The 22,831-nt window shown below is 51.0% G+C and overlaps 1 long non-coding RNA gene across 1 annotated transcript; it reads right to left on the bottom strand.

Moving 5' to 3' along the window:
- Positions 1-432: 432 nt before the first annotated feature.
- On the bottom strand, positions 433-14,552 carry LOC137304306 (uncharacterized). Its single transcript, XR_010958547.1, has 2 exons — positions 14,376-14,552; positions 433-1,228 (listed from the first exon to the last, which is right to left on the bottom strand). It is a non-coding gene; the product is annotated as an uncharacterized lncRNA (long non-coding RNA).
- Positions 14,553-22,831: the final 8,279 nt, after the last annotated feature.

Genomic DNA, 22,831 nt, shown 5'->3' with positions numbered 1-22,831 from the left:
TCAAAGAGCCTTTCTCTCCCATCTCCAATATTTTTATAACTAATAAACCCAAGACATTGGCCTGGAATTTGCTCTAAAATTAACAGCGAGCCTATAACAGCCCTCATCGTTATTTCAGGCGAGATGGAAGAGCAACTTCCATCAAATGCTGAAATCTGGAAGTTGCTCTATCAGATGCCCTGCTCGTCCGAAAGCTGCATGAGAAGGAGGTCTCACCAGCTGACTCATTGGTGAAATGGCTGCAACAGGACAAAGTCACTGCACTGCCCAGCTGGAAATGAATTATTTTCACCAGAAGAATGAATGTCCTTTATTTTAACGGTGTGTTAAGTCTGAAGGATTGCCAAACAGCCTCCCTGGCACTGAAAAGTTACTTTTACAAGTGTGGAGTCTCATTCTTTCACATTATAATTGCTGCACATTTAATCTCTGTTTTTCAATTCAATATTTCTTACCCTCTTTTTTTATTTTGCTTTTTGTAACTGATTTTACATTGAATTTACTAACACTTCCTGGTTCTGCGCCTGTGCTGCGATGCTTCAATCTGATTAGTTAAGGGGATACACAGTTCCTTGCCCACGCTCACACGGCTCACAGAGGCCCGGGAGAAGACACTTTACTTTTTCTCCCATTGCAGGCAGTTAGCGCCCAAAAGCCCGTGGATAATTTGTGGGTGAGTTTAAATCTAACGAGGGGTGGCCGCTGTTCTTTCGCGGCTCAGTGTAAAATCCAGGCTATTTTTTTTCGAAAACGCACAATTGTTTTAATGTCCCAATGATTTTTCTCCCGGGTGTTGCTCACAGCTGTGTTGAGGAGCTTAATGTTTAACTCGGGAGGATTGGTAACACTGGGCTCAGCCAAGTCTAGCAGCCAGGTGTCAGCTGTGGCTCAGTGGGTAGTACTCTTGCCTCAGAGTCAGAAGGTTGTTGGTTCAAATCCCACTCCAGAAACTTAAACACAAAAATACAACCTGGTGCTCGCAGTGTCGTAAATGTTATCTTTTGGAGGAGACATTAAACTGAGGCCCTGTCTGCCCTCTCAGGTGGACGTAAAAGATCCCATGGCACTATTTCAAAGAAGAGCAGGGAAGTTCTCCTCGATGTCCTGGCCAATATTTATCCCTCAACGAATATCACTAAAACAGATTATCAGGTCATTGGCACCTTGCTGTTCGTCGGATAAAATAAAAACAGAAAACGTTCGAGAAGCTCAGCAGGTCAGGCAGCATCTGTGGACAAAGAAACAGAGTTAATGGACTCGATTTTACAATGATGGCGGGTTGGCAGCGGGGTGGGTGAAGGTGCCCGTGGCAAACCCGCGTGGACAAAACTTACCGTTTCCGACGCGATCGCACATTGATTGATGGTGATTAAGGTCCTCTCTGGTTTCGCGCCCAGCAGTTAGCCCGATTGACAGGCTGGCTGCCGTCAGGAGCTGCAACGCGAGGCAGGGGGGGGGCGAGAAAGAGAGAGAGGGCAAGACGTCATCCGGCGCTGGGTCGGAAGACCGGGATGGGGGGGAAATGGAAGTGTCGGCTCTGGATTGGAAGACTGGGGTGCGGGGAGAGGGGAAGATCTGGGGGGGGGGGGGAGGAGGAAGATCAGGGAAGGATCAGGGGGGTGAAGAGGGGGACATCAGGGGGGTGAAGAGGGGGACATCAGGGGAAGATCAGGGGGGTGAAGAGGGGGGACATTGGAGGAGATCGGGGGGGGGTGAAGAGAGGGACATCGGGGTGACATTGGGGAGTTGAAGAGGGGGACATCGGACATCGGAGCAGGTTTAAAAGGTAGGTTCATTTAGTGTTTTCACTTCATTGCATGTTTTTTTATTTAATTTATTTTGTTTCTTTTTGCCTGATCCTGGTTTCACCCGACGTGAATCAGAAGCGGTGGGCAAGCCACCCAGGTAAGTTAAAAATCTCTCCAATCCCTTAATCTGCCACGGGTAAAGTGCTTTAACTACCTCAATAAGGTACATTTTGCTTTTTAACTGTCATCCCGCCGGCTTTAATTGCAGGCGGGACTTCTGTTCTTGGGTCGCCCGCGCGCATCCAGTCGTGAATGGTGGTGGACAATTAAACAACTAACGGGAGGAGGAGGCTCTGCAAACATCCCCATCCTCAATGATGGCGGAGTCCAGCACATGAGTGCAAAAGACAAGGCTGAAGCGTTTGCAACCATCTTCAGCCAAAAGTGCCAAGTGGATGATCCATCTCGGCCTCCTCCCGATATCCCCACCATCGCAGAAGCCAGTCTTCAGCCAATTCGATTCACTCCACGTGATATCAAGAAACAGTTAAGTGCACTGGATACAGCAAAGGCTATGGGCCCCGACAACATCCCGGCTGTAGTGCTGAAGACTTGAGCTCCAGAACTAGCTGCGCCTCTAGCAAAGCTGTTCCAGTACAGCTACAACACTGGCATCCACCCGACAATGTGGAAAATTGCCCAAGTATGTCCTGTCCACAGAAAGCAGGACAAACCCAATCCAGCCAATTACCGCCCCATCAGTCTACTCTCAATCATCAGCAAAGTGATGGAAGGTGTCGTCGACAGTGCTATCAAGCGGCACTTACTCACCAATAATCTGCTCACTGATGCTCAGTTTGGGTTCCGCCAGGACCACTCGGCTCCAGACATTACAGCCTTGGTCCAAACATGGACAAAAGGGCTGAATTCCAGAGGTGAGGTGAGAGTGACTGCCCTTGATATCAAGGCAGCATTTGACCGAGTGTGGCACCAAGGAGCCCTAGTAAAATTGAAGTCAATGGAATCAGGGGAAAAACTCTCCAGTGGCTGGAGTCATACCTAGCACAAAGGAAGATGGTAGTGGTTGTTGGAGGCCAATCATCTCAGCCCCAGGACATTGCTGCAGGAGTTCCTCAGGCAGTGTCCTAGGCCCAACCACCTTCAGCTGCTTCATCAATGACCTTCCCTCCATCATAAGGTCAGAAATGGGATGTTCGCTGATGATTGCACAGTGTTCAGTTCCATTCGCAACCCCTCAGATAATGAAGCAGTCCGAGCCCGCATGCAGCAAGACCTGGACAACATCCAGGCTTGGGCTGATATGTGGCAAGTAACATTCGCACCAGACAAGTGCCAGGCAATGACCATCTCCAACAAGGGCGGGTCTAACCACCTCCCTTGACATTCAACGGCATTACCATCGCCGAATCCCCCATAATCAACATCCTGGGGTCACCATTGACCAGAAACTTAACTGGACCAGCCATATAAATACTGTGGCTACAAGAGCAGGTCAGAGGCTGGGTATTCTGCGGCGAGTGACTCACCTCCTGACTCCCCAAAGCCTTTCCACCGTCGGGTTGGAGCCGGCTTCCGAACCCAAATGGGATTTCTGTGATTTTCGGAGACACCCCGACCCCACTCCCCGTAACTACCCTTAAAATCACCCCCAACGTTTCAGGTCGAAGACCTCTCGGCAAAGTTCTGCCTGACCTGCTGAGCTTTTCCAGCAAAGCATTATGTGTTTTTATTTCAGATTTCCAGCATCCGCAGTATTTTTGCTTTTGATTTGCTGTTTGTGGGATCTTGCTGTGTGCAATTTGGCTGCTGTGTTTCCTACATTACAACAGCGACTACACTTCAAAAGTATTTAATTGGCTGTAAAGCGCTTTGGGACGTCCTGAGGTTGTGAAAGGCGCTATATAAATGCAAGTCTTTTTCAGTAAGACTATTGAGCAGAAGAAGGTTTAGGAATTAGAGAACGGGTAAAGGCCACTAGACGCAATAAAGCTCCATTTCCTTCCTTCAATCTCCCCTCCTATCCCTCAATCCCATCTCTCCCAAGAAACACCAGTTCTCCACTTCAATCTCCTTCGCTGGGTGAAAAGGCTTTGCTTGACTTCACGTCTTACTCCAAATCCTGAAACTTGTGTCCCTGGTGTAACCTCAACACACAGACCAGAAACCCCCCGAGGAAAATTCCTAACCTAATTATAAGTGAAACTAAACCATCGCAAAGACCTGTAGAACTAATGGATTACAGATAGATCCATTGCTCCTCTCTCCTTCACTTTACTTTGAACAGACTGATATTTAGGGCTCAGTTTTAAACTTAAATTGCGGGTGGGTTGGGGGCAGGGGAGCTGCGAAAATTGCAGGAATGCAAAAGGTAGTTCGAATGATTTCCCACGGCTTCTGATTCACGCCTGGTGAAACTAGACATGAAGGGTCAGATCAGGCAAAAAGAAACGAAATAAATTAAATAACAAACAATTGCACAAAGTTAAAACACAAAATCAACCTATCTTTCCGCCCGATCTTCCCCTCTCCCCCGATCTTCCCTCTCCTCCCCGATCTTCCCCTCTCCCCCGATCTTCTCCTCTCCTCCCCGATCTTCCCCTCTCCTCCCCGATCTTCCACTCTCCCCCCGATCTTCCCCTCTCCCCCCGATCTTTCCCTCTCCCCCCGATCTTCCCCTCTCCCCCCAATCTTCCCCCTCCCCCCGAGCTTTCCCTCTCCCCCCGATCTTCCCCTCTCCCCCCGATCTTCCCCTCTTCCCCCGATCTTTCCCTCTCCCCCGATCTTCCACTCTCCCCCCGATCTTCCCCTCTTCCCCTGATCTTTCCCTCTCCCCCTGATCTTCCCCTCTCCCCCCCGATCTTCCCCTTCTCCCCCCAATCTTCCACTCTCACCCCGATCTTCCCCTCTTCCCCTCTCCCCCCGATCTTCCCCGCCCCCCCCCGATCTTCCCCTCTCCCCCGATCTTCCCCTCTCCTCCCCGATCTTCCCCTTCTCCCCCCGAGCTTTCCCTCTCCCCCCTGATCTTCCCCTCTCCCCCCTATCTTCCTCTCTCCCCCCGATCTTCCACTCTCCCCCCAATCTTTCACTCTCCCCCCTGATCTTCCCCTCTCCCCCCATCTTCCACTCTCCCCCCCGATCTTCCCCTCTCCCCCCACGATCTTCCCCTCTCCCCTCCGATCTTCCCCTCTCCCCCCAATCTTCCCCCCTCCCCTCCGATCTTCCCCTCTCCCCCCGATCTTCCCCTCTCCACGATCTTCCCCTCTCCCCCCAATCTTCCACTCTCCCCCCGATCTTCCCCTCTTCCCCCGATCTTCCACTCTACCCCCGATCTTCCCCTCTCCCCCCGATCTTCCTCCCTCCCCCCGATCTTCCCCTCTCCCCCCGAGCTTTCCCTCTCCCCCCGATCTTCCCCTCTCCCCCCGATCTTCCCCTCTTCCTCCTATCTTTCCCTCTCCCCCCGATCTTCCCCTCTCCCCCCGATCTTCCCCTCTCCCCCCGATCTTCCCCTCTCCCCCCGAGCTTTCCCTCTCCCCCCTGATCTTCCCCTCTCCCCCCCATCTTCCTCTCTCCCCCCGATCTTCCCCTCTCCCCCCGATCTTCCCCTCTCCCCCCGAGCTTTCCCTCTCCCCCCTGATCTTCCCCTCTCCCCCCCATCTTCCTCTCTCCCCCCGATCTTCCACTCTCCCCCCAATCTTTCACTCTCCCCCCTGATCTTCCCCTCTCCCCCCATCTTCCACTCTCCCCCCGATCTTCCCCTCTCCCCCCCATCTTCCCCTCTCCCCCCGATCTTCCCCTCTCCCCCCGATCTTCCTCCCTCCCCCCGATCTTCCCCTCTCCCCCCGATCTTCTCCTCTCCCCCCGATCTTCCCCTCTCCCCCCGATCTTCCTCCCTCCCCCCGATCTTCCCATCTCCCCCCGATCTTCCATCTCCCCCCAATCTTCCCCCTCCCCCCGAGCTTTCCCTCTCCCCCCGATCTTCCCCTCTCCCCCCGATCTTCCCCTCTTCCCCCGATCTTTCCCTCTCCCCCTGATCTTCCCCTCTCCCCCCGATCTTCCCCTCTCCCCCCCGATCTTCCCCTCTCCTCGCCTATCTTCCTCTCTCCCCCCGATCTTCCACTCTCCCCCCAATCTTTCACTCTCCCCCCTGATCTTCCCTCTCCCCCCATCTTCCACTCTCCCCCCCGATCTTCCCCTCTCCCCCCACGATCTTCCCCTCTCCCCTCCGATCTTCCCCTCTCCCCCCAATCTTCCCCCCTCCCCTCCGATCTTCCCCCCTCCCCTCCGATCTTCCCCTCTCCCCCCGATCTTCCCCTCTCCCACGATCTTCCCCTCTCCCCCCAATCTTCCACTCTCCCCCCGATCTTCCCCTCTTCCCCCGATCTTCCACTCTCCCCCCGATCTTCCCCTCTCCCCCGATCTTCCACTCTCCCCCCGATCTTCCCCTCTCCCCCCCATCTTCCCCTCTCCCCCCGATCTTCCCCTCTCCCCCCGAGCTTTCCCTCTCCCCCCGATCTTCCCCTCTCCCCCCGATCTTCCCCTCTTCCTCCTATCTTTCCCTCTCCCCCCGATCTTCCCCTCTCCCCCCGATCTTCCCCTCTCCCCCCGAGCTTTCCCTCTCCCCCCTGATCTTCCCCTCTCCCCCCATCTTCCTCTCTCCCCCCGATCTTCCACTCTCCCCCAATCTTTCACTCTCCCCCCTGATCTTCCCCTCTCCCCCCCATCTTCCACTCTCCCCCCGATCTTCCCCTCTCCCCCCCAGATCTTCCCCTCTCCCCCCCATCTTCCCCTCTCCCCCCGATCTTCCCCTCTCCCCCCGATCTTCCTCCCTCCCCCCGATCTTCCCCTCTCCCCCCGATCTTCCTCCTCCCCCGATCTTCCCATCTCCCCCCGATCTTCCCATCTCCCCCCAATCTTCCCCCTCCCCCCGAGCTTTCCCTCTCCCCCCGATCTTCCCCTCTCCCCCCGATCTTCCCCTCTTCCCCCGATCTTTCCCTCTCCCCCTGATCTTCCCCTCTCCCCCCGATCTTCCCCTCTCCCCCCGATCTTCCTCCCTCCCCCCGATCTTCCCCTCTCCCCCCGATCTTCCTCCCTCCCCCCGATCTTCCATCTCCCCCCGATCTTCCCATCTCCCCCCAATCTTCCCCTCCCCCCGAGCTTTCCCTCTCCCCCCGATCTTCCCCTCTCCCCCCGATCTTCCCCTCTTCCCCCGATCTTTCCCTCTCCCCCTGATCTTCCCCTCTCCCCCCCGATCTTCCCCTCTCCCCCCACGATCTTCCCCTCTCCCCTCCGATCTTCACCTCTCCCCCGATCTTCCCCTCTCCCCCCGATCTTCCCCTCTCCCCCCCGATCTTCCCCCTCCCCTCCGATCTTCCCTCTCCCCCCCGATCTTCCCCTTCTCCCCCCAATCTTCCACTCTCACCCCGATCTTCCCCTCTTCCCCCGATCTTCCCCTCTCCCCCCGATCTTCCCCGCTCCCCCCCCGATCTTCCCCTCTCCCCCGATCTTCCCCTCTCCTCCCCGATCTTCCCCTCTCCCCCGAGCTTTCCCTCTCCCCCCTGATCTTCCCCTCTCCCCCTATCTTCCTCTCTCCCCCCGATCTTCCACTCTCCCCCCAATCTTTCACTCTCCCCCCTGATCTTCCCCTCTCCCCCCATCTTCCACTCTCCCCCCCGATCTTCCCCTCTCCCCCCACGATCTTCCCCTCTCCCCTCCGATCTTCCCCTCTCCCCCCGATCTTCCCCGCTCCCCCCTCGATCTTCCCCTCTCCCCCGATCTTCCCCCTCCCCTCCGATCTTCCCCTCTCCCCCCGATCTTCCCCTCTCCCCCGATCTTCCCCTCTCCCCCCAATCTTCCACTCTCCCCCCGATCTTCCCCTCTCCCCCGATCTTCCCCTCTTCCCCCGATCTTCCCCTCTTCCCCCGATCTTCCACTCTCCCCCCGATCTTCCCCTCTTCCCCCGATCTTCCCCTCTCCCCCCAATCTTCCACTCTCCCCCCGATCTTCCCCTCTTCCCCTGATCTTCCCCTCTCCCCCCGATCTTCCCCGCTCCCCCCTCGATCTTCCCCTCTCTCCCGATCTTCCCCTCTCCTCCCCGATCTTCCCCTCTCCCCCCCCATCTTCCCCTCTCCCCCCGATCTTCCCCTCTCCCCCCGATCTTCCTCCCTCCCCCCGATCTTCCCCTCTCCCCCCGAGCTTTCCCTCTCCCCCCGATCTTCCCCTCTCCCCCCGATCTTCCCCTCTTCCTCCTATCTTTCCCTCTCCCCCCAATCTTTCACTCTCCCCCCTGATCTTCCACTCTCCCCCCAATCTTCCCCTCTCCCCCCGATCTTCCCCTCTCCCCCCACGATCTTCCCCTCTCCCCTCGATCTTCCCCCTCCCCTCTGATCTTCCCCTCTCCCCCCCGATCTTCCACTCTCCCCCCCACCACGATCTTCCATTCCAGCCCCGGATGACGTCTCTCTCTCTCTCTCTCTTTCTCTCCCCCCTCCCCTCTCGGCGTTGCAGCTCCTGTCGGCAGGCAGCCAGACAATCAGGGGCTGCCGGGCACGAAACCCGGAAAGAACTTTAATCACCATCAATTACATCGCGATCGCGTCGGAAACGGTAAGTTTTTTTTTATTCGGGGGTTTGCCACGCGACCCTTCACCCCCCCCGCTGCCAACCCGCCACCATTTCAAAACTGAGCCCTTAAACTCAGTCGCTCACCTTTCACTTATTTCTCTTAAATATGTTGGTTAAACACTTTATAAAATCATGTAACTCAGAAGGAGGCCATTCGGCCCATCGTAACTGTGCCGGCTCTTTGAAAGTGCTGTCCCGTTGGTCCCACACCCCGTGCTCTTTCCCAATTGCCCTGCAAATTTGTCCTTTTCAAGTTTATATCCAATTTCCTTTTGAAAATATGATTGAATCTCAATCGTAAAAAATTAGAAGCTTTCGGAGATTATCCCCTTCGTCAGGTGACGAAGGGGATAATCTCCGAAAGCTTGTGATTTTAAAATAAAATTGTTGGACTATAACCTGGTGTTGTAAGGTTCCTTACATTTGTCCACCCCATCTCCACATTGTAAATAATTAGAGATAACACCCTGCTGTAAATATGTTAATCACTCGCTACAGTGTGGTAAACAGATCTGTTATGTCCTCTTTGCAACTCTTAACTTTAGTTTTAACTGCAGAAGGTCACTTTGTGATCATCCTAGTTCAGACTTTAGCATACGCCCGTGTTTGGAACATCTCACGTCATCTGATCTCGCTCGATCGAGGCTTGGCCCTTTGGTTGCTATGGGTGGCTTCGTCACTCCAACTGCAGCCTCATTCCCACACTCTGACGTTCCACTCCCAGCTGCCGTTCATGAGACTCCTGCCTTGCTGATTCCCTCATGGGGTTCGGGGTTTCACCTGTTGCAGGTATCTCAACAGGTGGACTTCCATCTCGAAGTTACATGGGTAAGATGGGTATAGAGGGATATGGGCCAAGTGCAGGCAATTGGGACTAGCTTAGTGGTATAAACTGGGCGACATGGACATGTTGGGCCGAAGGGCCTGTTTCCATGTTGTAACTTCTATGATTCTATGATTCTATGAATGTAGTGATTACGTTTGTGGAGAATCTTTTGGTTCCAATGATATCGTGCCTCGTCGCCAGTTCTGATGTAGGGAAGTCTCGGTGTGGCTGCCCTTTTGGTGATAACCGCGGGATAACGCATCCTATTTCTCTGGACTGTTTCACCTTCCTTCAGAAGTTTCCGCAGTTTTGTTACTCAGTTTTACCATGGCTGCTGTCAGCCGTGACTCAGTGGTAGCGGTCTAACCTCTGAGTTAGAAGGTCTAGGGACTAAATCTAGTCCGACACTCCCAGTGCCGTACTGAGGGAGTGCTGCATTGTCGGAGGTGCCTTCGAAAGAGACGTTAAACCGAGGCTCCGTCTACCCCTTCAGGTGGACGTTAACGATCCCATGGCATTATTTCGAAGAAGAGCAGGGGAGTTCTCCCCCGTGTCCTGGCCAATATTTAACCCCCAGATTATCTGGTCATTATCACATTGCTGTTTGTGGGATCTTGCTGTGCGCAAATCGGCAGTCGCGTTTCGCACATTGCAACAATGACTACGCTTCAAAAAGTACTTAATTGGCCGTAAAGCGCTTTGGGACGTCCTGAGGTCGTGAAGGGTGCTATATAAATGCAAGTCTTTTTGGAAACACTTGTGCACAGCTTCTGGATATAGGCCATTGGGTTGGTCAGAAAGACCAATCGATCTGCCTACGAGTATCAATGCGGGAGTGGGTAATAAAAGCAGAAAATGCTGGAAATACCCAGCAAGTCAGGCAGCATCCGTGGAGATGACCCTTCGTCGATGACCCTTCGTCAGAGTAGGTCAGAGTAGCTGGCATTGAGCTGTACTTTACAGAGCACGCTCACAATCCCGCCCATCCTGCTGTGTGCCTTTTGCTTTTGGAATGCTTTTTGCGATCCGGATGTACTTCTCCGCAAGACCATTGTCCTGTAGGGGGCTCGGCCTCGCAAAGGTGCCACTGACCTCAGCTCAGCCCTCGCTCGGACTGATTCATCGCACTGACTGCTGCGTTTGCTTTAACGCCTCTCGGAGGTGTCATTTCAAAGTAACTCGCGATGAGTAGAAAGGTGCTGTTCATTCGCAAATCCAAAGTCAGCATTTGCCATGGTCTGTTTGGTTCTTACTACAACACAGCACACCATGACCATACCCGGAAATTGAGGCAGAAGCAGACTTAACGGTGACTTTCAGAAGGGAACTGGATCTATAACTGAAAAGGAAAAATTTGCAGGGGAGTGGGACTAATTGGATAGCTCTTCCAAAGGGCTGGCACAGGCACAATGGGCCGAATGGCCTCCTTCTGCGCTCTAAGATTCTATGATTCTAACGTCATTGGTTCTTTTGTTCGCTATTGCTACTTTTTACTGCATGGCCATACAACCTGAGAATGGCTGGTCGTGCCCAGTTATCAGACTAAGGGGTGGAGATACCTAGTCCAGCACCTAAGGCCATTGGATCACCTGGGAACAACCAATATATTGGAGATGTCAGCCTTCATAGAATCATAGAAATTTACAGTGCAGAAGGAGGTCTTTCGGCCCTTCATGTTTGTGCCGGCCAAAAAAAAGCTATCCAGCCTAATCCCACTTTCCAGCACATGATCCGTAGCCTTGTAGGTTACGGCACTTCAAGTGCACACCCAAATAGTTTTTAAATGCGATGAGGGTTTCTGCCTCTGCCACCCTTTCAGTCAGCCAGTTCCAGACCCCCACCACCCTCTGGGTGAAAAAAATTCTCCTCAACTCCCCTCTAAACCTTCTACCAATCACTTTAAATCTATACTCCCTGGTTATTGAATTCTCTGCTAAGGGAAATAGGTCCTTCCTATCCACTCTGTCTAGGACCCTCATCATTTTATGCACCTCAAATAAATCACCCCTCAGCCTCCTCTGTTCCAAAGAAAACAACCCCAGCCGATCCAATCTTTCCTCATAGCTAAAATTCTCCAGTCCTGACAACATCTTCATAAATCTCCTCTGCACCCTCTCTAGTGCAATTACATCTTTCCTGTAATGTGGTGACCAGAACGGTATGCAGTACTCAAGCTGTGGCCTAACTAGTGTTTTATACAGTTCTAGCATAACCTCCCTGCTCTTATATTCTATGCCTCGGCTAATAAAGGAAAGTATCCCGTATGCCTTTTTAACCACCTTATCTACCTGTCCTGCTACCTTCAGGGATCTGTGGACATGCACTCCAAGGTCCCTTTGTTCCTCTACACCTCTCAGTATCCTCCCATTTATTGTGTACTCCCTTGCCTTGTTTGCTCTCCCCAAATGCATTACCTCGCACTTCTCTGGATTGAATTCCATTTGCCACTTTTCTGCCCACCTGACCAGTCCATTGATATCTTCCTGCAGTCTACAGCTTTCCTCCTCACTATCAACTATATGACCAATTTTTGTATCATCTGCAACCTTCTTAATCATGCCCCCTCCTACACTTAAGTCTAATCATTGATATATACCACAAAAAGCAAGGGACCGAGTACCGAGCCCTGCGGAACCCCACTGGAAACAGCCTTCCAGTCACCTGTCGACCATTACCCTTTGTTTCCTGCAATTTTGGATCCAACTTCTACTTTCCTTGAATCCCATGGGCTTTTACTTTTCTGACCAGTCTGCCATGTGGGACCTTGCTAAAATCCATGTAGACTACATCAAACACATGACCCTCATCGGCCCTCCTTGTTACCTCCTCAAAAAATTCAATCAAGTTAGTCAGACACAACCTTCCCTTAACAAATACATGCTGACTGTCCTTGATTAATCTGTGCCTTTCTAAATGACAATTAATACTATCCCTCAGAATTTTTTCCAATAATTTGCCCACCCACCGAGGTTAGTCTGACTGGCCTGTAATTACTCAGTCTATCCCTTTCTCCTTTTTTAAACAACAGTACAATGTTAGTCCTCCAGTCCTCCGGCACCTGTAGCCAGGGAGGATCAGAAAATGATGGTCAGAGCCTCCGCTATTTCCTTCCTTGCTTCTCTTAGCAGCCCGGGATACATTTCATCTGGGCCTGGCGATTTATCTACTTTCAAAGATGCTAATCCCCCTAATATTTCCTCCCTCACTATGTTTATGCCATCCAATATTTCACACTCCTCCTCCTTAACTACAATATCTGCATCGTCCCCCTCTTTTGTGAAGACAGATGCAAAGTATTCATTAAGAACCACACCCACATCTTCTGCCTCCACACATAGACTACCTTTTTGGTCTCTAATAGGCCCTACTCTTTCCTTAGTTATCCTCTTGCTCTTTATGTATTTTTAAAACATCTTTGGGTTTTCCTTGATTTTTCTTGCCAATATTTTTTCATGCCCTCTCTTTGTTTTAATAATTTCCTTTTTAATTTCACTCCTGCACTTTCTATACTCCGCTAGGCTTTCTCTAGTATTGAGTTCTCGGTATCTGACATAAGCTTCCCTTTTTTGCCTTATCCTATCCTGTATGCTCCTTGATTATCCAGGGACCGCTAGATTTGGGAGTCCCACCCTTTTTTTTTGTTCTGAACCCTCACTATCTCCCCCTTGAACGCCTCCCACTGCTCTGACACTGATTTACCTTCAAGTAGCTGTTTCCAGTTCACTTTTGCTAAATCACATCTCAGCTTATTAAAATTGGTGTTTCCCTAATTGAGAACTTTTACTCCTGTTCTATCTTTGTCCTTTTCCATAACTACGCTAAATCTAACTGAATTATTATCACTACCACCAAAATGCTCTCCCACTCCTTCCACCTGCCCAGCTTCATTCCCTAAAACTAAGTCCAGAACTGCCCCCTGTCTTGTTGGGCTTGCTACGTACTGGCTAAAAAAGTTCTCTTGAATGCATGTTAAGAATTCTGCACCCTCTATACCTTTTACATTGATTCTATCCCAATTAATATTCGGGTAGTTGAAATCCCCTACTATTACTGCCCTATTGCTTTTGCACTTCTCAGAAATTTGCCTACGCATTTGCTCTTCTATCTGCCTCTGACTGCTCGGGGGTCGATAATACACTCCCAGCAGTGTGATTGCCCCTTTTTTGTTCTTCAGTTCAACCCACATGGCCTTATTTGATGATCCTTCTAATATATCATCCCTCCTCATGGTTGTAATTGTTTCTTTAACCAATATTGCGACCACCCCTACTTTTTTAGTCCCCCTCTCTAAATTGTCTGAAAACGCTGTAACCAGGGACCTTGAACTGCCATTCCTGCCCCTCTTTAAGCCATGTTTCAGTAATAACCTTGGCTCAGTGGTGGCTCTATGTGTACTGTGGTTGAGGTGCAGTCAATCATCAGTGTCAGTCTTGGCTCAGTGGGTAGCACTCTCACCTCTGGGTGAAAAGGTTGTGAGTTCGAGTACCGCTCCAGAGACCTGAGCGCAAAGCCTAGGCTAACACTCCCAGTGCAGTACTGCTGGGGGTGTGTGAGACAGGGGGTGCTCGGGGGTTGGAGGGGACTGGAGATGAGGGTTAGGCAGAATGGGAAATGGTAGGTTGAGGAGATATGGTGAATTGAAGCTTGGGGGAGACTGAAGAATGAACATGGGAGTCAGAGTGAGAATGAGGAATGAGGATGGGAGTCACTGGGGGATAGAGAGAGGGTGGGGAATCAGGGACAGGGATTGGGGGGAGAAAGGGACTATGGAATGTGGGGACCAGCATTATCTGTAAAGCAGTAACAGCAATTTGGTGAAGAAGAGTGACACGAAAGGGGTGAGAAATGCAATAACATTTGTGGACATCAGATGTCATACACCATGTGGTTAGAATATCATGTGATGAATGCCTCCAACCCGAGTCCCAGGCAAGGTCCTTACTACAAGAAAAATCAATCATTAGTAAAACTAATGGATAATAGAGAATACAGATTCATACGAGTGGATCTTGGTATTTAATCAATTTTGTTAATTCCCTTCATAATCTTGAATCACCTTATTTCAAAGTCTCCTCTCTTCCAAAGAAAGCAAGCCCAACTTTCTTACGCTTTCCTCAGAAGTTAAATTGCTGATATCTGGAGTTGTCTTTGCTGCTCACCTCTGTACCCTCTCAAGGTCAAGGATATCCTTCCTTTCTGGGTGACACACTTGGGGTCTCCAACAGCTGGCCGCCCTTCAGATTCCATCCAACGTAACAATGGCGGCAGCCACACAGGAAAGTGCTAAGTTCCTCATCCTGATTGGGTAATGATTATTATTAGGTCAGCACATCTGTTTGGGTTCTGCAAACACTGGGAGCCTGTTTTCTGAATGAGTTTTATTTGATTCCACATATAGCCAATGAGGCAGCTCCTCCAAAGGCATGTGCTCTGCAGCCATCGCTATGGTTACTCTACCGAGGTTATGTCAGTGAGGTTTCTAACTGCGAAGCAGTCAGCAACTTCCTTTTGTACAAAAAAAAATTAATTGTTTTTTTCCATTCTCCTGTTCCTTAGTTGGTCTCCCTCCAACTACACACACACAGACACACACGCACACACACAGACACACATACAAACACACACACATGGACACACGCGCACTCACATGCATGTACACGTGCACATGCACACAGACATGGACGCACATGCATATACACACACGTGCACACATGGACCCACACCTGTACACACACATGAACACACACATGGACGCACACCTGTACACACACATATGCACACACGGATGGACACACGCGCACGCACATGCATGTACACACGCACATGCCCACACAAACGCAGAAGCACACACATCAACACCATTGGGCGGGCATGTAAAGCAAGCTTGCTCTCAAGGATGTCAATGTGAAAGTTGCTCTGGGCAGATTGGGGGCATGTAAGATGGCAAACTATGTCCTGCCTCTCCTATTTTCCCATGAAATTAAATGACAATTTCAGACATTACAGCATAACCCTCTCGTTGTACTGGCCTGCACTTCCTTTTACGGGGATCGGAGACACAAGGGCGCCCAGAAATGGCAGGAATGTAGCTGAAAACAGCCGACAGACAGCACTGCGAGCCATTGACTGTGGGGCATTTAAGAAGAGCTATCAAGAGCAGACAAATCCTCAGCGTGAGTATTTTTAAGTTACGAGCTGTGAGCCTGAGAGAATGTGAGAGAACTGCTGGGAATAACTAACACGGTGCTTTCACAAGGGAGATTACGGTTCTTAGTGCAGCTGAGGGGGGGAGGGTGGAGGGTTACGAACAGACACAGGAGGGTCCCTCCTCCCAAATCTGATGAGTTGATAGGCCCGACTTTACGAACTGTGGGCTGCAGTCACCCCAACAGCCTGTGCCGACCCTGAGCACTAGGTCGCTGCCCGTACATATTGATTCAGAGTCTGAGTGAGACATCACCGATTGAGAGTATAGAAGCCCACCTTCTCTCTCTTGTCCACGAGGAGTTGGTCAACGTGTCACTCACAAGAACTGTGCTGATTCATTGTGCACCGACACCAGGTTGACGAGATGTACAAACCTTGATTGTTTTCCCGTGCCAAAATTTTCCAACAATTTCTGTCCTCAAGGCACCGATGCCTTGCTAGAGCGTCAGGGACCCTTCTGTACCTCACCCAATTGGCCAATATTAAGGGTGGAGCCTTGGCAATGAGTATCGGCAAGCTATTCAACTGCAATAGTGTCCTCACCAGATATCACACATCCACTTTCCAGGCAAGGTCAGTGGATAGTAGGAACAAGAACCTGGGCTTATTTTCTGCTCTCCAGAACAGGGCCAAAGATATCACACCAATTGCTGTCCCCACCTTAATCAGCGAACTCAACACAAACTGGGAACCTGGTTGGTCTTCCAGTCCAGCTAAACTCTGCATGGATTCAGAATGTCATTGTAGGGTTAATACATCCAGAACTCTTCCAGTCCAGAATTACTTGAGCAACATAAATTGGAGGATGGAGTGTTACAGTGAGGGGTGTGGGGTATATCAGAGAGTGTTACAGTGAGGGGTGTGGGGTATATCAGAGAGTGTTACAGTGAGGGGTGTGGGGTATATCAGAGTGTTACAGTGAGAGGTGTGGGGTATATCAGAGAGTGTTACAGTGAGGGGTGTGGGGTATATCAGAGAGTGTTACAGTGAGGGGTGTGGGGTATATCAGAGAGTGTTACAGTGAGGGGTGTGGGGTATATCAGAGAGTGTTACAGTGAGGGGTGTGGGGTATATCAGAGAGTGTTACAGTGAGGGGTGTGGGGTATATCAGAGAGTGTTACAGTGAGGGGTGTGGGGTATATCAGAGAGTGTTACAGTGAGGGGCGTGGGGTATATCAGAGAGTGTTACAGTGAGGGGTGTGGGGTATATCAGAGAGTGTTACAGTGAGGGGTGTGGGGTATATCAGAGAGTGTTACAGTGAGGGGTGTGGGGTATATCAGAGAGTGTTACAGTGAGGGGTGTGGGGTATATCAGAGAGTGTTACAGTGAGGGGTGTGGGGTATATCAGAGAGTGTTACAGTGAGGGGTGTGGGGTATATCAGAGAGTGTTACAGTGAGGGGTGTGGGGTATATCAGAGAGTGTTACAGTGAGGGGCGTGGGGTATATCAGAGAGTGTTACAGTGAGGGGTGTGGGGTATATCAGAGAGTGTTACAGTGAGGGGTGTGGGGTATATCAGAGAGTGTTACAGTGAGGGGTGTGGGGTATATCAGAGAGTGTTACAGTGAGGGGCGTGGGGTATATCAGAGAGTGTTACAGTGAGGGGTGTGGGGTATATCAGAGAGTGTTACAGTGAGGGGTGTGGGGTATATCAGAGAGTGTTACAGTGAGGGGTGTGGGGTATATCAGAGAGTGTTACAGTGAGGGGCGTGGGGTATATCAGAGAGTGTTACAGTGAGGGGTGTGGGGTATATCAGAGAGTGTTACAGTGAGGGGTGTGGGGTATATCAGAGAGTGTTACAGTGAGGGGCGTGGGGTATATCAGAGAGTGTTACAGTGAGGGGTGTGGGGTATATCAGAGAGTGTTACAGTGAGGGGTGTGGGGTATATCAGAGAGTGTTACAGTGAGGGGTGTGGGGTATATCAGAGTGTTACAGTGAGAGGTGTGGGGTATATCAGAGAGTGTTACAGTGAGGGGTGTGGGGTATATCAGAGAGTGTTACAGTGAGGGGTGTGGGGTATATCAGAGAGTGTTACAGTGAGGGGTGTGGGGTATATCAGAGAGTGTTACAGTGAGGGGTGTGGGGTATATCAGAGAGTGTTACAGTGAGGGGTGTGGGGTATATCAGAGAGTGTTACAGTGAGGGGCGTGGGGTATATCAGAGAGTGTTACAGTGAGGGGTGTGGGGTATATCAGAGAGTGTTACAGTGAGGGGTGTGGGGTATATCAGAGAGTGTTACAGTGAGGGGTGTGGGGTATATCAGAGAGTGTTACAGTGAGGGGCGTGGGGTATATCAGAGAGTGTTACAGTGAGGGGTGTGGGGTATATCAGAGAGTGTTACAGTGAGGGGTGTGGGGTATATCAGAGAGTGTTACAGTGAGGGGTGTGGGGTATATCAGAGAGTGTTACAGTGAGGGGCGTGGGGTATATCAGAGAGTGTTACAGTGAGGGGTGTGGGGTATATCAGAGAGTGTTACAGTGAGGGGTGTGGGGTATATCAGAGAGTGTTACAGTGAGGGGCGTGGGGTATATCAGAGAGTGTTACAGTGAGGGGTGTGGGGTATATCAGAGAGTGTTACAGTGAGGGGTGTGGGGTATATCAGAGAGTGTTACAGTGAGGGGTGTGGGGTATATCAGAGAGTGTTACAGTGAGGGTGTGGGGTATATCAGAGAGTGTTACAGTGAGGGGCGTGGGGTATATCAGAGTGTTACAGTGAGGGGTGTGGGGTATATCAGAGAGTGTTACAGTGAGGGGTGTGGGGTATATCAGAGTGTTACAGTGAGGGGTGTGGGGTATATCAGAGAGTGTTACAGTGAGGGGTGTGGGGTATATCAGAGTGTTACAGTGAGGGGTGTGGGGTATATCAGAGAGTGTTACAGTGAGGGGTGTGGGATATATCAGAGAGTGTTACAGTGAGGGGCGTGGGGTATATCAGAGAGTGTTACAGTGAGGGGTGTGGGGTATATCAGAGTGTTACAGTGAGGGGTGTGGGGTATATCAGAGTGTTACAGTGAGGGGTGTGGGGTATATCAGAGAGTGTTACAGTGAGGGGTGTGGGGTATATCAGAGTGTTACAGTGAGGGGTGTGGGGTATATCAGAGAGTGTTACAGTGAGAGGTGTGGGGTATATCAGAGTGTTACAGTGACGGGTTTGGGGTATATCAGAGAGTGTTACAGTGAGGGGTGTGGGGTATATCAGAGAGTGTTACAGTGAGGGGTGTGGGGTATATCAGAGAGTGTTACAGTGAGGGGTGTGGGGTATATCAGAGAGTGTTACAGTGAGGGGTGTGGGATATATCAGAGAGTGTTACAGTGAGGGGTGTGGGGTATATCAGAGAGTGTTACAGTGAGGGGTTTGGGGTATATCAGAGAGTGTTACAGTGAGGGGTGTGGGATATATCAGAGAGTGTTACAGTGAGGGGTGTGGGATATATCAGAGAGTGTTACAGTGAGGGGTGTGGGGTATATCAGAGAGTGTTACAGTGAGGGGTGTGGGATATATCAGAGAGTGTTACAGTGAGGGGTGTGGGATATATCAGAGAGTGTTACAGTGAGGGGTGTGGGGTATATCAGAGAGTGTTACAGTGAGGGGTGTGGGGTATATCAGAGAGTGTTACAGTGAGGGGTGTGGGGTATATCAGAGAGTGTTACAGTGAGGGGTGTGGGGTATATCAGAGAGTGTTACAGTGAGGGGTGTGGGGTATATCAGAGAGTGTTACAGTGAGGGGTTTGGGGTATATCAGAGAGTGTTACAGTGAGGGGTTTGGGGTATATCAGAGAGTGTTACAGTGAGGGGTGTGGGGTATATCAGAGTGTTACAGTGAGGGGTGTGGGGTATATCAGAGAGTGTTACAGTGAGGGGTGTGGGGTATATCAGAGTGTTACAGTGAGGGGTGTGGGGTATATCAGAGAGTGTTACAGTGAGGGGTGTGGGATATATCAGAGAGTGTTACAGTGAGGGGCGTGGGGTATATCAGAGAGTGTTACAGTGAGGGGTGTGGGGTATATCAGAGTGTTACAGTGAGGGGTGTGGGGTATATCAGAGTGTTACAGTGAGGGGTGTGGGGTATATCAGAGAGTGTTACAGTGAGGGGTGTGGGGTATATCAGAGTGTTACAGTGAGGGGTGTGGGGTATATCAGAGAGTGTTACAGTGAGAGGTGTGGGGTATATCAGAGTGTTACAGTGACGGGTTTGGGGTATATCAGAGAGTGTTACAGTGAGGGGTGTGGGGTATATCAGAGAGTGTTACAGTGAGGGGTGTGGGGTATATCAGAGAGTGTTACAGTGAGGGGTGTGGGGTATATCAGAGAGTGTTACAGTGAGGGGTGTGGGATATATCAGAGAGTGTTACAGTGAGGGGTGTGGGGTATATCAGAGAGTGTTACAGTGAGGGGTTTGGGGTATATCAGAGAGTGTTACAGTGAGGGGTGTGGGATATATCAGAGAGTGTTACAGTGAGGGGTGTGGGATATATCAGAGAGTGTTACAGTGAGGGGTGTGGGGTATATCAGAGAGTGTTACAGTGAGGGGTGTGGGATATATCAGAGAGTGTTACAGTGAGGGGTGTGGGATATATCAGAGAGTGTTACAGTGAGGGGTGTGGGGTATATCAGAGAGTGTTACAGTGAGGGGTGTGGGGTATATCAGAGAGTGTTACAGTGAGGGGTGTGGGGTATATCAGAGAGTGTTACAGTGAGGGGTGTGGGGTATATCAGAGAGTGTTACAGTGAGGGGTGTGGGGTATATCAGAGAGTGTTACAGTGAGGGGTTTGGGGTATATCAGAGAGTGTTACAGTGAGGGGTTTGGGGTATATCAGAGAGTGTTACAGTGAGGGGTGTGGGGTATATCAGAGTGTTACAGTGAGGGGTGTGGGGTATATCAGAGAGTGTTACAGTGAGGGGTGTGGGGTATATCAGAGTGTTACAATGAGAGGTATGGGGTATATCAGAGAGTGTTACAGTGAGGGGTGTGGGGTATATCAGAGAGTGTTACAGTGAGGGGTGTGGGGTATATCAGAGTGTTACAGTGAGGGGTGTGGGGTATATCAGAGAGTGTTACAGTGAGGGGTGTGGGGTATATCAGAGTGTTACAGTGAGGGGTTTGGGGTATATCAGAGAATGTTACTCTGAGGGGTGTGGGGTATATCAGACAGTTACAGTGAGGGGTGTGGGGTATATCAGAGTGTTACAGTGAGGGGTGTGGGGTATATCAGAGTGTTACAGTGAGGGGTGTGGGGTATATCAGAGAGTGTTACAGTGAGGGGTGTGGGGTATATCAGAGTGTTACAGTGAGGGGTGTGGGGTATATCAGAGTGTTACAGTGAGGGGTGTGGGGTATATCAGAGTGTTACAGTGAGGGGTGTGGGGTATATCAGAGTGTTACAGTGAGGGGTGTGGGGTATATCAGAGTGTTACATTGAGGAGTGTGGGGTATATCAGAGAGTGTTACAGTGAGGGGTGTGGGGTATATCAGAGAGTGTTACAGTGAGGGGTGTGGGGTATAATTGAAAACATTATAGTCAGAGCTCAGTTACAGAAATGATGCTGAAGTTTCTCCAATGCCCCTCTGATAAAACAGATTATTTCATTCTCCTTCACAGAGAGAAGCCATCCTTTATAAATTATATTTTGCCTGATTCTTGAATTGATTCCATTATATTTTCCAGGACCCTAGGCCTCTGTACACAGTTTCACTCTGTCTTTGAGACCAGGGTATGACGAGGGGAGTAGAACTTCTCTGGAGCATTCAATTATATACAATCAAAACTGGCGCCACCATGGAGCTGAACTCCCCGCATATTGGACAAAACTTCCACTGTTTGGAATTATTGTCACTGACCTCCCACTAATATTTCTGACAATGATCATCTGTTGGACAGAGTACAGACAGCTTTAAACACAGAATCCCCGATGAAGGCTGAATTAAAACCATCTCTGCCAAAAGATGACTGTTTTCAGCTTCTCTTAAATCTGAATGTTTTAATTCCCCCTCCAGCCCATCAAAGAGAAATCCATGTCTCTCAACCCCACCTCCCCACCTTCTCACCATGTCTCTCAACCCCACCTCCCCACCTTCTCACCATATCCCCCAATCCCACCTCCCCACCTTCTCACCATGTCTCTCAACCCCACCTCCCCACCTTCTCACCATATCCCCCAATCCCACCTCCCCACCTTCTCACCATATCCCTCAACCCCACCTACCCACCTTCTCACCATATCCCTCAATCCCACCTACCCACCTTCTCACCATGTCTCTCAACCCCACCTCCCCACCTTCTCACCATATCCCCCAATCCCACCTCCCCACCTTCTCACCATATTCCCCCAATCCCACCTCCCCACCTTCTCACCATATCCCTCAATCCCACCTCCCCACCTTCTCACCATATCCCTCAATCCCACCTCCCCATCTTCTCACCATATCCCTCAACCCCACCTCCCCACCTTCTCACCATATCCCTCAATCCCACCTCCCCACCTTCTCACCATATCCCTCAATCCCACCTCCCCATCTTCTCACCATATCCCTCAACCCCACCTCCCCACCTTCTCACCATATCCCTCAATCCCACCTCCCCACCTTCTCACCATATCCTCTAACCCCACCTCCCCATCTTCTCACCATATCCCTCAACCCCACCTCCCCACCTTCTCACCATATCCCTCAATCCCACCTCCCCATCTTCTCACCATATCCCTCAATCCCAGCTCCTCACCTTCTCACCATATCCCTCAATCCCACCTCCCCACCTTCTCACCATATCCTCTAACCCCACCTCCCCACCTTCTCACCATATCCCTCAATCCCACCTCCCCACCTTCTCACCATATCCCCCAATCCCACCTCCCCACCTTCTCACCATGTCTCTCAACCCCACCTCCCCACCTTCTCACCATATCCCCCAATCCCACCTCCCCACCTTCTCACCATGTCTCTCAACCCCACCTCCCCACCTTCTCACCATATCCCTCAATCCCACCTCCCCACCTTCTCACCATATCCCTCAATCCCACCTCCCCATCTTCTCACCATATCCCTCAATCCCACCTCCCCACCTTCTCACCATATCCCTCAATCCCACCTCCCCACCTTCTCACCATATCCCTCAACCCCACCTCCCCACCTTCTCACCATATCCTCTAACCCCACCTCCCCATCTTCTCACCATATCCCTCAATCCCACCTCCCCACCTTCTCACCATATCCCTCAATCCCACCTCCCCACCTTCTCACCATATCCCCCAATCCCACCTCCCCACCTTCTCACCATGTCTCTCAACCCCAACTCCCCACCTTCTCACCATATCCCTCAATCCCACCTCCCCACCTTCTCACCATATCCCTCAACCCCACCTCCCCACCTTCTCACCATATCCCTCAATCCCACCTCCCCACCTTC

This window comes from Heptranchias perlo, chromosome 37 (genome assembly GCF_035084215.1).
Source record: "Heptranchias perlo isolate sHepPer1 chromosome 37, sHepPer1.hap1, whole genome shotgun sequence".
Lineage (NCBI taxonomy): Eukaryota > Metazoa > Chordata > Chondrichthyes > Hexanchiformes > Hexanchidae > Heptranchias > Heptranchias perlo.
The sequence above is the reverse complement of the archived record's forward strand: the minus strand, read 5'-3'. Positions and strand labels throughout refer to the sequence as shown.